Raw genomic sequence first — 12,879 nt, 5'->3', positions numbered from 1 at the left:
CCTGCCGGCCTCTTCTCATACAGAGGAGTGAGAGGCGCTGGGGCAACAGGAGGGCGAGGCCGGTCTGCCCTGCGCGCGTGCTCAGGCACTCAGCCTGAGTGTCTGACTCTGTCACGCCGCTGACTGTAGCCCGCCAGGCTCCTCTGCCTGTTGGTTTTCAGGCAAGAATACCGGAGGAGGCTGCCAGTTCCTCCTGCAGTGGATCTTCCTGACTCAGAGGTCAAACCCGCGTCTCTTACATCTACATTGGCAGGTGGATTCTTTATTAATGTGCCATCTGGGAAGCCTCCCAGCAATTGCTGTTGGGTTTTAGCATCCTGGGTGAGGGAGCCAATATGTCTTCATTGAGATCCTGGTAATGTTGGGTATCAAGTCCATTGTGGTTCTTTTTTTTTTAATAATTTAATTTGTCTATTTTTGGCAGTGCTGGGTCTTCGTTCCTGCTCTGGCTTTCTCTAGTTGGGGTGTGTGGGGGCTACTCTGGTTGCAGTGCTCGGGCTTCTCATTGCAGTGGCTTCTCTTATTGCGGAGCATGGGCTCTAGGGTGCTTGGGCTTAGTAACTGTGACTTGTGGGCTCAGTAGTTGCGTTGCATGGGTTTAGTTGCTCCGCGGCACGTGGATCTTCCCAGATCAGGGATGAAACCCTTATCTCCTGCATTGGCAGGTGGATTCTTTACCACAGAGTCACCAGTGAAGCCCATGAGTCCATTGTTTTAAGTGTTAGAGTAATTTCCCTCAAGAGCTTTCCAGCTTTACAACATAAGTGAGAGGTGCAATACAGTTTGTGCTGTTGGGAAGGCCTACCTGTGACTGTCACAGTGCTCAGCATAATGGGTTTCCATATGCGTTTCATGTGTTAAAATCATTTGGTTAATTTCTCCAGTAGAACTGCCTCACTTCAGGGTCCTGTGTAGTAGAGAGCAGCTGTGGTCTGTGGGATCAGGTACCTGGATTTGAATCCCAGCCCTGCTCCTTATACCTGGACCCCCTTGAGCAAGTTACCCTCTGTGTGCCTCAGCTTCCTCATCTGTAGTTGAGAACGATGGTGCCCATTGGATAGGGTTGCTGTCAGAGTGCCACGGGAGAATGTGTATAAAATGCACAGTGCCTGACATGTCATAGGCCTCAGTCAGCTTGTCACTGCTTTGGGGACATTTATACTTTGAAGACTTCTGTTGACCAAATGCTGGGAACAAATGGAGAGCTTTTCATTTTTAAAGAAAATACCATATAATCATATCTTTAGTACTGTAGGCCTCTTATAAGGTGGGCTTTGTATTCAGTTATGAGCCTTGATCAGAAAAAAGAGGGATAGCGGGATAAAGCATGCTTGTAACTCAGTGGTGCTCAGGAAGATTTGCATGTATGTCTTTTTGCTTTTTATTTCCCGCTTTGAGGCATATGGTTAAATCTCAGTCTGGGCTGGGCAGCATTTCTAGTTGTAGGTTTTTATTGGGAGAGGAAAGTAAAGAAGTAGCATTTACTAAGTGACCCTTTGAAAGTGGTTTCTTTTTTTTTTTTTTTTAACAGCTTTATTGGGATATAAATTTGCACGCCATGCAATTCACCCATTTAAAGTGTACAATTCAGTGGTTTGGGGTATGTGACATTATGCATTTTTTAAAAAAAATTATGGTAAACTATATGTAACATACAAGTTGCCATTTTAACGATTTTTAAGCGTACAATTCAGTGGCAGTAAGTACATCCACAGTGTTGCACAGTTGCCACCACTATCTGTTTCCAGAACTTTTTCCTCACCCCAAACAAACTCTGTGGTCATTAGGCAGTAATTCCCCATCCCCCTGCTCCCCTCAGCCCCAGGTAAACCTCTCACCTGCTTTTCTGTCGATGCATTTGTCCTTTTGTGAGCTGTTTCTTCTTGAGCAACTCATTGCTTCAGTGAGATCTTAATCTATTGAAACAGTACCTTGGGTTTCCCAAATCAGTAGGATGGAAATAATCTCCAAGCATTGGCTTGGTTTGATTGCCCTGAAAGTGACGCCCTGATTCCCATGAAGGTGAAGGACAAGGTGAGCCTGCCTTGAGCGTGGGGCTTCTTAAGGCTGGAAACTAGTGCTTGTTTGCAAACTAGTCGTTGAGTTCTCCCAGCAAGGGGTGCTTGCCTCAGACTGATACTGCCTTACCTAATTTCTGCCGTGCAACCTTATTTTCCCAAGATTGATCAGGCAAGCTGCTTCTGTGGCTTTATCATAAGGCCACTTTCTAGAGACACCTTAAGGGAAACCCACGCCACACACCTCTGCTCGGCGTGCTAGCCCCGTGGGCCCCTTCTGCCCTTGTATTGGCTCTGGTTGCTTTAAAGTATGTGTCTCTCTAGCTTAATAACTTGTTTATCATTACAATTTGTAGAGGTTAGAAAAAATCAGTCCCTGGATATATGTTTAAGCAGCTTGCCTCCTTCTTAGCAGGATATCATTTTAGTTTCCTGTGATTCCTATTTGAATCTCCACAAGCGTGGTAGGTGACCTGAAACAACAGACATTTATTCTTTCACAGTTCTGGAGGCCAGAAGTTTGAAGTTAAGGTATAGGTGTGGCTGTGCTTCTCCCACAGGCTCTGGGAAGGATCTGTTCCTTGCCTCTCTAGCGCCTGGGGATGCTGACACTCCCTGGCTAGTCACCATGTCACTCCAGTCTCTGCCTCCCCCTCTGTGTGTATCCTGTCTCCCTCTTTCTTTTGTAAGGACAGTTGTGATGGTATTTAGGGTTCACTTGGATAGTTTAAGATATGTCCTCATGTAAGGTCCTTAACCTAATTTCTAGTTCCATCTGCTAAGATCCTTTTTTCAAATAAGGCAGCATTCAGAGGCTCTGGGAGTTAGGCTGTGGACCTCGCTTTCTGGAGGCCTGTTTATAGGCATGTTGGTAGTAAAGCCCGTGTTCTTAGGTAGTCCTTGCCTTGCCTTGGCCCTGGCTGTAAGCAGATAGGTCATGGTTATTTCCAAGTCTGTTTCACAGTTAATTTATATGAGTCAGAGGTTAGCAATTTACCCTAAGAAATTTGCAAGAAAAGAAGTGAAGAGAGGTGAAGTTGCTTAGTCCTGTCCGACTCTTTGCAACCCCATGAACTGTAGCCCGCCAGACTCTTCTATCCATGGGATTTTTCAGGCAAGAATACTGGAGTGGGTTGCCATTTCCTTCTCCAGGGGATCTTCCCAACCCAGGGATCAAACCCAGGTCTCCTGCATTGTAAGCAGACTCCTTACTGGTTGAGCCATGAAGGAGTTTAGACTAGCTGCCAAATATCTTCTCCACTGAACATCTTCCATGGTTCAGAGTGTTTCACCCACAGCGACTATAATTTCTGACAGCATCCCTGAGGAGGTAGGTAATAAGGTCCCCCATTTGCAAGCTGAGGCCATCTGCCGCGGGCCCCAGAAACAGTTGAGTCAGGGACAACCCAGGTCTGTCCTCAGCTGGGGATAGGATTCTTCCTCCAAAGCATCATTCTCTAAAAGAGACAGCTCAACAGTTAGTAGGACATTTTCTTAAGAGACAATGCTAGTATCGCTGAAAGATTTCTTTCTCTGCATGTTTGGTTTGGGCAGTGATTCTAAAAGATGTTGACTTGGACCACCGGATCGAGTGCGACCAGTTTCCTCTGACATTTTACAATCTGCTGTTTTATAGGTCCAGCAGACGTTGCCTTTGTACAATGTTTAGTTTAACACTTTTATTTGATGTAATTTGATATGGTTCATTTGATGGAGACTGTTTAAACATGCTGCTGACTTTCTTTCCTTTTGCCTTTCTTCCCCGCACTGTCCCCCCTCCCCCCCCACACACACTTGTTTCTTGCATTACATCTCTGAGAAGGGACATGAGTTGGCTTTGGGACAAATGTTGGGTAACTCTCTATTTGTCAAGATATCAAGTGACTAGATTGGAAATTGCACGTGCACCCCTCTTCCCCCCACCCTGAGTGAAATGAAAATAACTGGTGCCACAAGGACTCTCCTCTACCCAGTGGTTGCCCTCTTATTTTACACAAGAGCTTTAGTGAGCAAAATAAGTGAGCTTATTTTGTGAGAGATGTCTGCATGCTTCCTATCCTGGATGATAAAATTAGTTTTTTATGGCGCATAAATATGTATAATGATGAGCCTTTGCATACACGGTTCTCATGAAGTGCTTTTTACTGCTGTGCCCTGAAGGAAATACCGAGACCATTTGCAAGAACAGTAGAGCTGGCAGTCGTTAAAGGTTTCAATTTTCCTCTGGAAGGCTTGGGACTTGGAGTTAGGTGCAAATTAATTCACCACTCAAATCGTGTTGAGATGAGATTGTACTCAGCATCTCCGTATTCCGGTCTGTAGTGGCATAAGAGGAGTACAGTTTTGCTTGGAAATCTGTTCTTTGAGGCAGAGCTTTTTAGGAAGAGATATGTAGTCTTGAAGAAATGCGCATGTTTACTCATTAAATGAAATACTGAGTTTCTAGGTGGAAGAATGAAAAGTTTGGGGCCTGGAGGGTTTTCCTTTTGCTCAGGCAGAACCAGAGTAAACACTGTCCTCTCTTATGAAGACAGGCTGTGACATCAGAAATCCTAGATCATCCAGGCCTGTGTGTGTGTGTACAGATCTGACCTTACAGGAAATAAAGGTCCTGTATTCAGACACCATTATCTCACTCACCCCTAGGATGGGCCGATTCACAGGGTTTCCCTGATGGTGATCTTGGTGTGTGGGGGGCAGGTGTGACCGTGAGGCCGGAGGCCTGGGAGCAGCTGGTTCTGCGCTGCAGACGTGGGAAGGTTGTCCTCTGACCTGTAGCAGCATGGCTCTCTTCTCTGCTCCTTCATCCTGGTTGCTTTCCTCAGTCCACCCAAAGCTCTTCTCAGAGAGCAGCCTCATTTCTTATATCTGGACTCTGCCCCGTTGCACGAAGCTATAATTTAATCAGCCCTTAGAGCATTGCCAACAAAGCCAACAAAAGCCTGTATCTGAGATCTTACATCCCGAGTTCTTGCACTAGAGGTGGTTGAGGACGCGAGTCCTCATTTGTCCCTTAGAGGCTCCTGCGGGGACTGTAGGCTCAGTTTCACATGAGGCTGTGGGAAGAGCTCAGGTTAAAAGCCGATGTGAAGGGGGTATGGGCTTCCCAGGTGACATCAGTGGTAAAGAACCCGCCTGCCTGCCAGTGCAGGAGATGTAAGAGACGTGGGTTCAATCTCTGGGTCAAGAAGATCCCCCGGAGGAAGAAATGGCAAGTCGCTCCAATATTCTCGCCTGGAGAATTCCACGGACAGAGGAGCCCAGCGAGGTTGCACAGTTGGACACGACTGAAGCGACTTAGCTCACACGCACGTGAGGGGGTACCTGGCAAAGAGATGGTGAGGCCCTTAGTGTAAGACTGGTAATGGGGAAACTTTGGGTCTGAATCTGTCTCTACTCCCATGCTGGCCAAGGGTAAGCCGCTGGAGTAGGAAAAAGCTGCTTCCTCATTCCCTGTGTGATAGGACTCGGTGCCTGTCCTCTAGACGCCAGAGGATCAGAGGAGGCTGAGTGCGCCGTAACAAACACTTATTTTAGTCAGGAACCTTGTCCTTTTAAAAAATAGTATATTTTTATCCTGATTGAAACACAAATTACCCACTTGTAATTCTACCAGCCAAAACGAAAAAAAAAAAAAAAAAAGCTGTCATTTGGTGTGTTTCCTGCTAATTTTCTATCTCTATTTCATTTGCTAATTGAGATTGTACTGGTTTATGATTTGGTAACTTAAAAAAATTCAATAAAGGATTTTTCCAAAGACGTTAAAACCGGTGGTCAGCAGCATCGCATTGCTGGTCTTCAGTGGTTTGTCAGGTGGGACATCCTGGTCCTCTTATAACCTGACCTGTGTGTCGGGCCTTCTGTCAGGTGCACAGGTATTACTGGTTTCTTGCCAGTTGTCTCTTTTCTTTCTTCTCTTCTTTTAAATTTATTTATTTGGCTGTGCCGGGTCTTCGTTGCGGCATTCGGGATCCTTAGTTGCGGCATTCGAACTCCTGTGGGATCATGACTCGCAGCATGTGGGATCTAGTTCCCTGACCAGGTATTGAACCCAGGGCCCCCTGCACCGGGAGTGCAGAGTCTTAGACACTAGACTACCAGGGAAGTCCTGCCGATTGCTTCTTTAAGTGGCCCTGAGTACAAGTCACTGATCCACAGTCTTTTTCTGCCATCACTTAGCAGCAGTGGAAACCATGCTGCTGCAGGAGCTAAATGAACTGTTTCCTTTCATTTCTGAATAGAATTATTGGCTTTACACGTAGACTCGGTCATGCGGAATTTTAACGAACTGTAATGATCTCTTTGGTTCCCAGAGGTTTGAGCCTCTGTGCAAAATATTCCTGAATCACCTTCAGGACTTCCTGTCTGCATTTTTGAATGTTACCTTTGCCCTTCTTGTTTTCTTGAGCACAGCTGCATAAAACAGGTTAATACCAGCACTGTTTTGCCATCCTTTTTCACATTGGACAACTGCAAATGATTCAGATCAGCCACAGTCCAAGACACGCTCTTGTGTCATCAAAGAATACCCTCTGATCTTAGTGTACCTCTTTTGAGCTGCTCATTGTGTCTCATGCTTGCCAGAATTGGGGTCTGAAGCGTGTTGGTAAGGTCGGAGAATTTTGACAAGTTTGGAGATTCAGTGTGTGTGTGTGTGTGTGCCAGCCTTGGAGGCCGTATTATTGACTAAAGCTTGTGATGCGGAGGGGCTGCTTTGTTGCCAAGTTACAGAAAGGGTTGGACTTTTGCCAGTGAATTGCCAAGAGAGTAGTTTACGCCATCTTTTTTTACATTCTTCTTCAAAATGAGGGAAACAGTGGTCAGCAATTGTTTCCCCCAGTTGACATCTTGCAGAGAACCTAGTTGTTTGCCACAGTTGACCTCCTGGTTTCAGGGAATGGTGGAAGCCTTGTTATTGCTGCCTGGATGTTGAGGTAGTCCTTGGTGTTTGTTTTAATAGTTTTGTGTTTCTCTTAAGTCAAAATGATTTACTGCAAACAAATCATTGAGACTAATACCTTTTTGGAGAAGTTGAGACAAGTCATTATTACCCAGCTGATCAGTGAATCATCATTCGTGGAAATTAACACAGTCTTGAACATACTTTTTTTCTGTGAACCCAGTGATTTTCAGTTCCCAGGTTCTGAGTCAGTGGGGCTTAAGTGGGTGGGGCCCGGGAATTTGCATTTCTATCAAGATGCCTATCTGGGGAAACACATTTTGATAAGTGCTCAAGCTTCTAGGCTCCTAAGAAGCTTTATGTCTGAAATGAAATTCTCCTGTGACTACAAGCCTTCTAACATAGTCTGGATCAGTGTCACACTGCCATGGTCAGAAAAGAATGTCAGCAGATGACTTTCCATGAGTGCCATGCAGCATATGGGCAGCAGAGCCGGGTGGCTGTTTTGGACATAAAGACATTGTCCACAGCCTGTTCTGTGGAGCCGATTAAGAGGCTGAGCTGAAGTCATCCAGTCTGCTGAGTGAATGACCCCGGAGTGTACTGTGCTCCACCCTTGGATCTGTTGGGATGTTTGAAAGCCGCGCTAAACAACATCGCCAGTGTCATCACAGAACATTAAAAAACTGACAGATGCCCCAAAGGGTAGAATTTATTTTATAGCATCTAGAATGTGAACATGAGTCATGTAGTGTACTGGGATAGAATCCCAATGTACGATTGGCCCTTGTATCAGATGGGAACTTTAATTTTAGTCTTTGACAGAATCATTGTCAGTCCTTCAGAGAATAAGTGCAAAAATAGTGTTTCATCAGGAAGCTTGCAGGAACGTGGCCAGGGCCCCACACAGTCTTGTGTGTCTCTACCAAATTATAGCCACCCTGAATCTTCACTGAAATAAAAATAACATTTCCTGCAAGCAATGGTCCGAGTGTGTTTCCAATATCTGCAGATGAAAGGCCTTCTGGGAGAGACTGTTCTTCAATGCAGTTCACAGGGAAGGAGCATCCTTTCATGTGCTTGTCAGTATTTCTGCTCGCCTAGTGCATTTCTCTTACGTTAAAATGAAAACTGTTCGGTCAGATGAGCCACACATGAGGTATTTTATCAGATCATCCCAGGGTGTCAGTGTAGGCCATCTGACAGCCAGTCAGTATGAGGCATGCATGCAATGAAATGTTTTAATTTTCCCTCAAAAGGGCAGGCGGGGATGCTTCCAGAGCAGTGGCCTGCAAACTGTCTGGCCTAAAAGGAGAGGGAGGCCCTCGGCGAGTTGACTTTGGTTCTGTTCCACAGATGCTCAGCTCCAGTTTTAGAATTGGTTTCCCAGTTGCATGGGGTGCAGTCAGCCAAGTCATACACAGATTGGTTTGCGTGTTCTTCCAGGGTTTGGGGTGATTTGCTTCTCTGTAAAGCCCAAACATGAAGCTGGAGGGATGAGTGAGAAGGGCTATTAATATAATTCATTTGGAAGGGGTTTCTATTTAGTTAAAGTATTGAGTAAGCAAACAAGGTAGTGTAGGATTAACTAACTTAAGAAAAATCTTTTGAGTGTTTCTGCTGAGAATAAATTTTTACTGAGTTTGAACAGAAATGATACTTATAATCGAGATGAAATATTAAAGGACAAACAGCCAGTGTAATGCTTGACAAAATGTATCTTTAAAATTAAGAAAATATATATTTACATGGTGAGAGAATTGGGGAAATCTGCTTTTTAAATGTCACCCTTGTTTGTATTTATACATTAGATTTTCTAAACTTGTTGAGGCCACATGACCTTAAGAGGAAAACAGTATTTTTAAAAGAAATAAAGCAGCTGAACACTCAAACTTGTGATTTTTCTTTATATTTGTCTCCCCACAGCAGGTGGGGTAGTGCACAGGATATACGGATTGATTCTACTGGTGTTTTCAGTTGAACTTTCTCTAAGGAAATCTCTAGTTATTACCCCTGGGGCTCGCAGTTCTGGTAGCCTCTGTTTTAAGTTTAAAAAATAATCATAAAAGGATTTTTGAAAAACAAAACTCAGTTTCCCAGAACCATTGGCTGCTTTTTTTCAGAGCAGGGAGTGGGGAGTATTTTTTATTTTTGGTTTAATGATACCAGTGTTTTACAAAGCTGTCACAATAGTATAAAATTTTGTGCTTTTTTTAAATTAAAAATTGCCCTACAAGTTACTGATGTTTTGAATTTTTTGAAAGTTATCTTGAAATTAATTCTGTTGGAATGATGAACTGTAATTTACCCACGCACATAGGTTGTTGAATCTGGAGGTTGATTTTGATTACTGGTGCCTTTGAAGGTATAGCAGTGAACATCTTGTTGATTCAGTTTTTATTCTTCTGTTGAAATTTGGGTACACAATTTATTTTTATAGTGGCTGATATGTTTCTTCAACTTTTACTGAAAATTGTTTTGGTTTTTTTTTTTGTATTTTTGGTTTAGAGTTGGGAGCCATCTCTCAATTTACTAAATGGAGAATTGAGAATTACGTGAACCATAAAATTATTGATCCTTCTAACTCAGGACTAACTCATCAGGTTCTGGTTGTCAGTAGTAATAACAACCACTTTCGAGGGGAATCTATGCTTTTATATGTCTCATTGTTTTCTGGCGTTGCAGGCGGTATCGATTAAACTGGGTGAACCAGCTACCAGATCCAGAATAGTACACTTGAGCCTAAATTAGTGAACTAAAAATAAATTTGGTTTCTTAGCCATAGGATTTGGTTTATTAAATTGTAGGCTAGGCAACAAGTCCTCAAACCGCAGAGTACCAGGACTTTTTTTTTTCTGGCGTTCACAGAACAGTGGTATTCATGCTGATGGTTCCATTTGTAAACTGGATCATGCCCTGCCTGGCTTTTGAATGCCTGGTAATAATGTGCCTTAATTGCAGGTCAGTGAAGCCAAACTAATTGCTTGTTGGGCACTTGGATTGCCTTTTTAATTTGCTGTATAATGCAGTCCCTACCAGAAATGCACAATATGCCGTTATCTAAATAAAACTCATTAAAATCATCTTACAGACAACAGAATGCCTGATATTTTGCCCACAATCTTGCAAATAAAAGCAAATTGAATGGCATTATGGAGAGCTGTAATTTAGAAGCACTCTTTTAAAAAGTGCCTTTGTATCCATTTTAAAAGTATACATAAATGACTGCTATGGTTTCTATCAGTGTGTTAGGTTTTTTGTTTGTTTTTACCAAGGATTATTTTGCTTCATGCTTTTAATATGTTTTAAATGGGAGTAATGACAGTTCACCCAGTAAGATCAGTACTCATCCAATGATGGCATTTCACTTTAAAAAAAGAAGAAAAGAAAGACATTGGTGACACATTCCTAGCTCACAAAACACCAGTCCATAGGGATTACCTTTACAATTTGTGGGGACAGTTGTTCACGGGGGTTAAGATGGTCAGTACACTGTAGGACTTGTTTTCTCTCAGTTTCTCTGGACTAACAGGGCAGCTCAGCAGAGGACTTTGTTTTGACTCTTTGATGACTAATTTTATTCATCTAGCTAATATTTATTGAGTAGCTCCTGAACTACTCCAGGAACAGCTCCAGGAACTGTTGTAGGTGTTGGGGATACCAGTTTTTGTTTTCTATTTGTAATAAATATTTCAGACTCAAGAAGTGTGCTCAGTCATGTCTGACTAATATTTAGCTCTAGAGAAAAATGTGAAGTGGATCTTAAGACTCTTCAAAATGATTTTAGAAATAAGGTAATGTAATTAAGGAGCTTCTACAAAAGAATTTTCTAGATGTTTATATCAGCTGGTTTTTTTTTTTTTTTAAATAGAAGTTAGTCCATTATCCATTTTCCTTTTCTTTTGGTAGGTTATTTCTTATGAGAGTCATGGATATCCCCTATCTAAACTTGGAAGGACCAGACTGTAAGTGAATTTTTTATTTTCTCATTGCATCTGCACATTTAAGTGTGTGGTCTGGAAAGGAGAACAGGAACAGAATTACTGAAGAAAGAGCTTTATTCACTTAAAAATAGCCAGTGATTTTGTGGTTGATATGAATAGTACGCTTAAGTTAATGTTACCCTTGGGCCTTGATTAACCCATCTCTTTACTTACATTTTCCAGTTTATACATGAGTTGAATTTAAAAAAATATATATCTTCTCATCATTACTTCATTTTCACTCAGCACTCTGAGTTCATGATTTTCTGTAAAAAAAATTGTATATGTAATAGATTTCAAGATGTACTAGCTGTGTCAATAACAGTACATTTTCTGTTTTCCAGTTATTTGAGTATGTATATATTTAAGTTTTGTGGTTAGGTTTTTTTTTTTCTTTTTGAAGACCTCAGACAACCAGGCTGTTTGAGAGGTAGTTGTTGCTTCTTCCGATTGTTCTTTTCCATTGCTGTTTTTGTAGCCTTGGTAAATTGCCTTAATATATGCCATAGGCATATAGAAACAGAGGAATTACGCTTTATACACGGTGATAATAATCACTGCAGTAGAAGTTTGAGGACATCGTCGTAGTTTTAATGCTCAAACCTGTCGTCCTCGCAGCAGTTCTGTGAGCTGAGTCTCGTCGTCCCCAGTCTGTAACCACGAGTGGCTTGAGTAGTTAGGTCTCTTGCTCTGTGTCGCAGTCACGTGGTGGGTGTGGGATTAGAAATCAAGATTGTGACAGGACCGCGTCTGTTCAAGCACATCCATTCAGTTTGGACAGTGCATTTCTTTTTTTAAGTTGGATACACATGAACGTTAGGGCTCATTTGGTAATTGCAAGGCTCTCATAATTATTCTCCAAGTTAGCTTGGCCTCAGTTTCATTGACGAACCACTGGTCAGCTGTCCGCTTTTCAGCCATCAACCTTTCATCAAAAATTTGTTTTGTAGTGCAGCCTAAACGTGATCACGTCCTCCATGTGACATTCCCCAAAGAATGGAAAACCAGCGACCTTTACCAGCTTTTCAGTGCCTTTGGTAAGTCAAGCATAAGTATAGATGTCCTTTCAGGGTCCTGCTCTTCTTACGGTCTAGGTGGTCAAAGTATATAGATGGCTTTAGCTTGGACATAAAAGAGGATTAATATGCAAAGTTTTCATCTCACTCGGAGAGTTTTTGGAGCTTGGTATGCTGCTTTCTTATGCCAATATGACCTGAGGACCTTTTGCTAGCATCCCACAGTAGAGCACTGTTATTCATCTATATCCATGGAAATCAAGAACAGTTAGCCCCTTACGACCCATGGGGAAGAAGTCTAGGCTAAATAATTGTTAAGGTGAAATTGAAAGAGAATACCTGTTTCATAAGGGCAGGCAGTTGCTGCTTGATATCAAATAGCCCAGCAGATAAGCACAGATGTTTGAGAGGACCAAGTATGAGGTAGGTTCTTTTGTTACCTTTTTTATCAGGTCAGGCCATTAGATTCAATTGAACAGTCTTCTGATTAGGGTTTATAAAGGCCATTCTGATTGTAAGTCTTCAGCAGTGTCTCTTAATTTTAACAAAGTATTTAAACTGTCATCTCTGGAAATTTGTGATTAAAATGGAAACAGCAAAGACTTGATTGTCCAATAATAAGCATGTTTAGTGAATGTTAATGTGTCCCCAACAGCTTAGCATGTAGCCGTTTTAGAAAGAGTTGAAGTTTGTTAAAAGATGGTAAGGTGTTTATATTTTAGCATCTATGGTAAAAAGCAGATACAAAGTAGAATTCCTATATAACTAACATCATTTTTGTTGAACTTAGAAATCAAACTGAAAGGATGCACCATGCTCTTATCACTGAATATTTTAGATAGGATTTTTTCTTCCTCTTTGTGCTTTTCAGTATTTCTTAAAATAAACATATATTAGCTTTTATAAGTACAAAACATCGTGCAATTTTTAGGAACGTAAATGAACACAAGTGTGTTTCTAGC

At 42.2% G+C, this 12,879-nt stretch overlaps 1 pseudogene; it reads left to right on the top strand.

Moving 5' to 3' along the window:
* The window catches only part of LOC122679146, a 193,589-nt pseudogene that overhangs the window by 54,580 nt on the left and 126,130 nt on the right, over positions 1-12,879 (top strand).

The sequence above is a fragment of the Cervus elaphus genome, chromosome 21 (assembly GCF_910594005.1).
Source record: "Cervus elaphus chromosome 21, mCerEla1.1, whole genome shotgun sequence".
Taxonomy (NCBI): domain Eukaryota; kingdom Metazoa; phylum Chordata; class Mammalia; order Artiodactyla; family Cervidae; genus Cervus; species Cervus elaphus.
The sequence above is the reverse complement of the archived record's forward strand: the minus strand, read 5'-3'. Positions and strand labels throughout refer to the sequence as shown.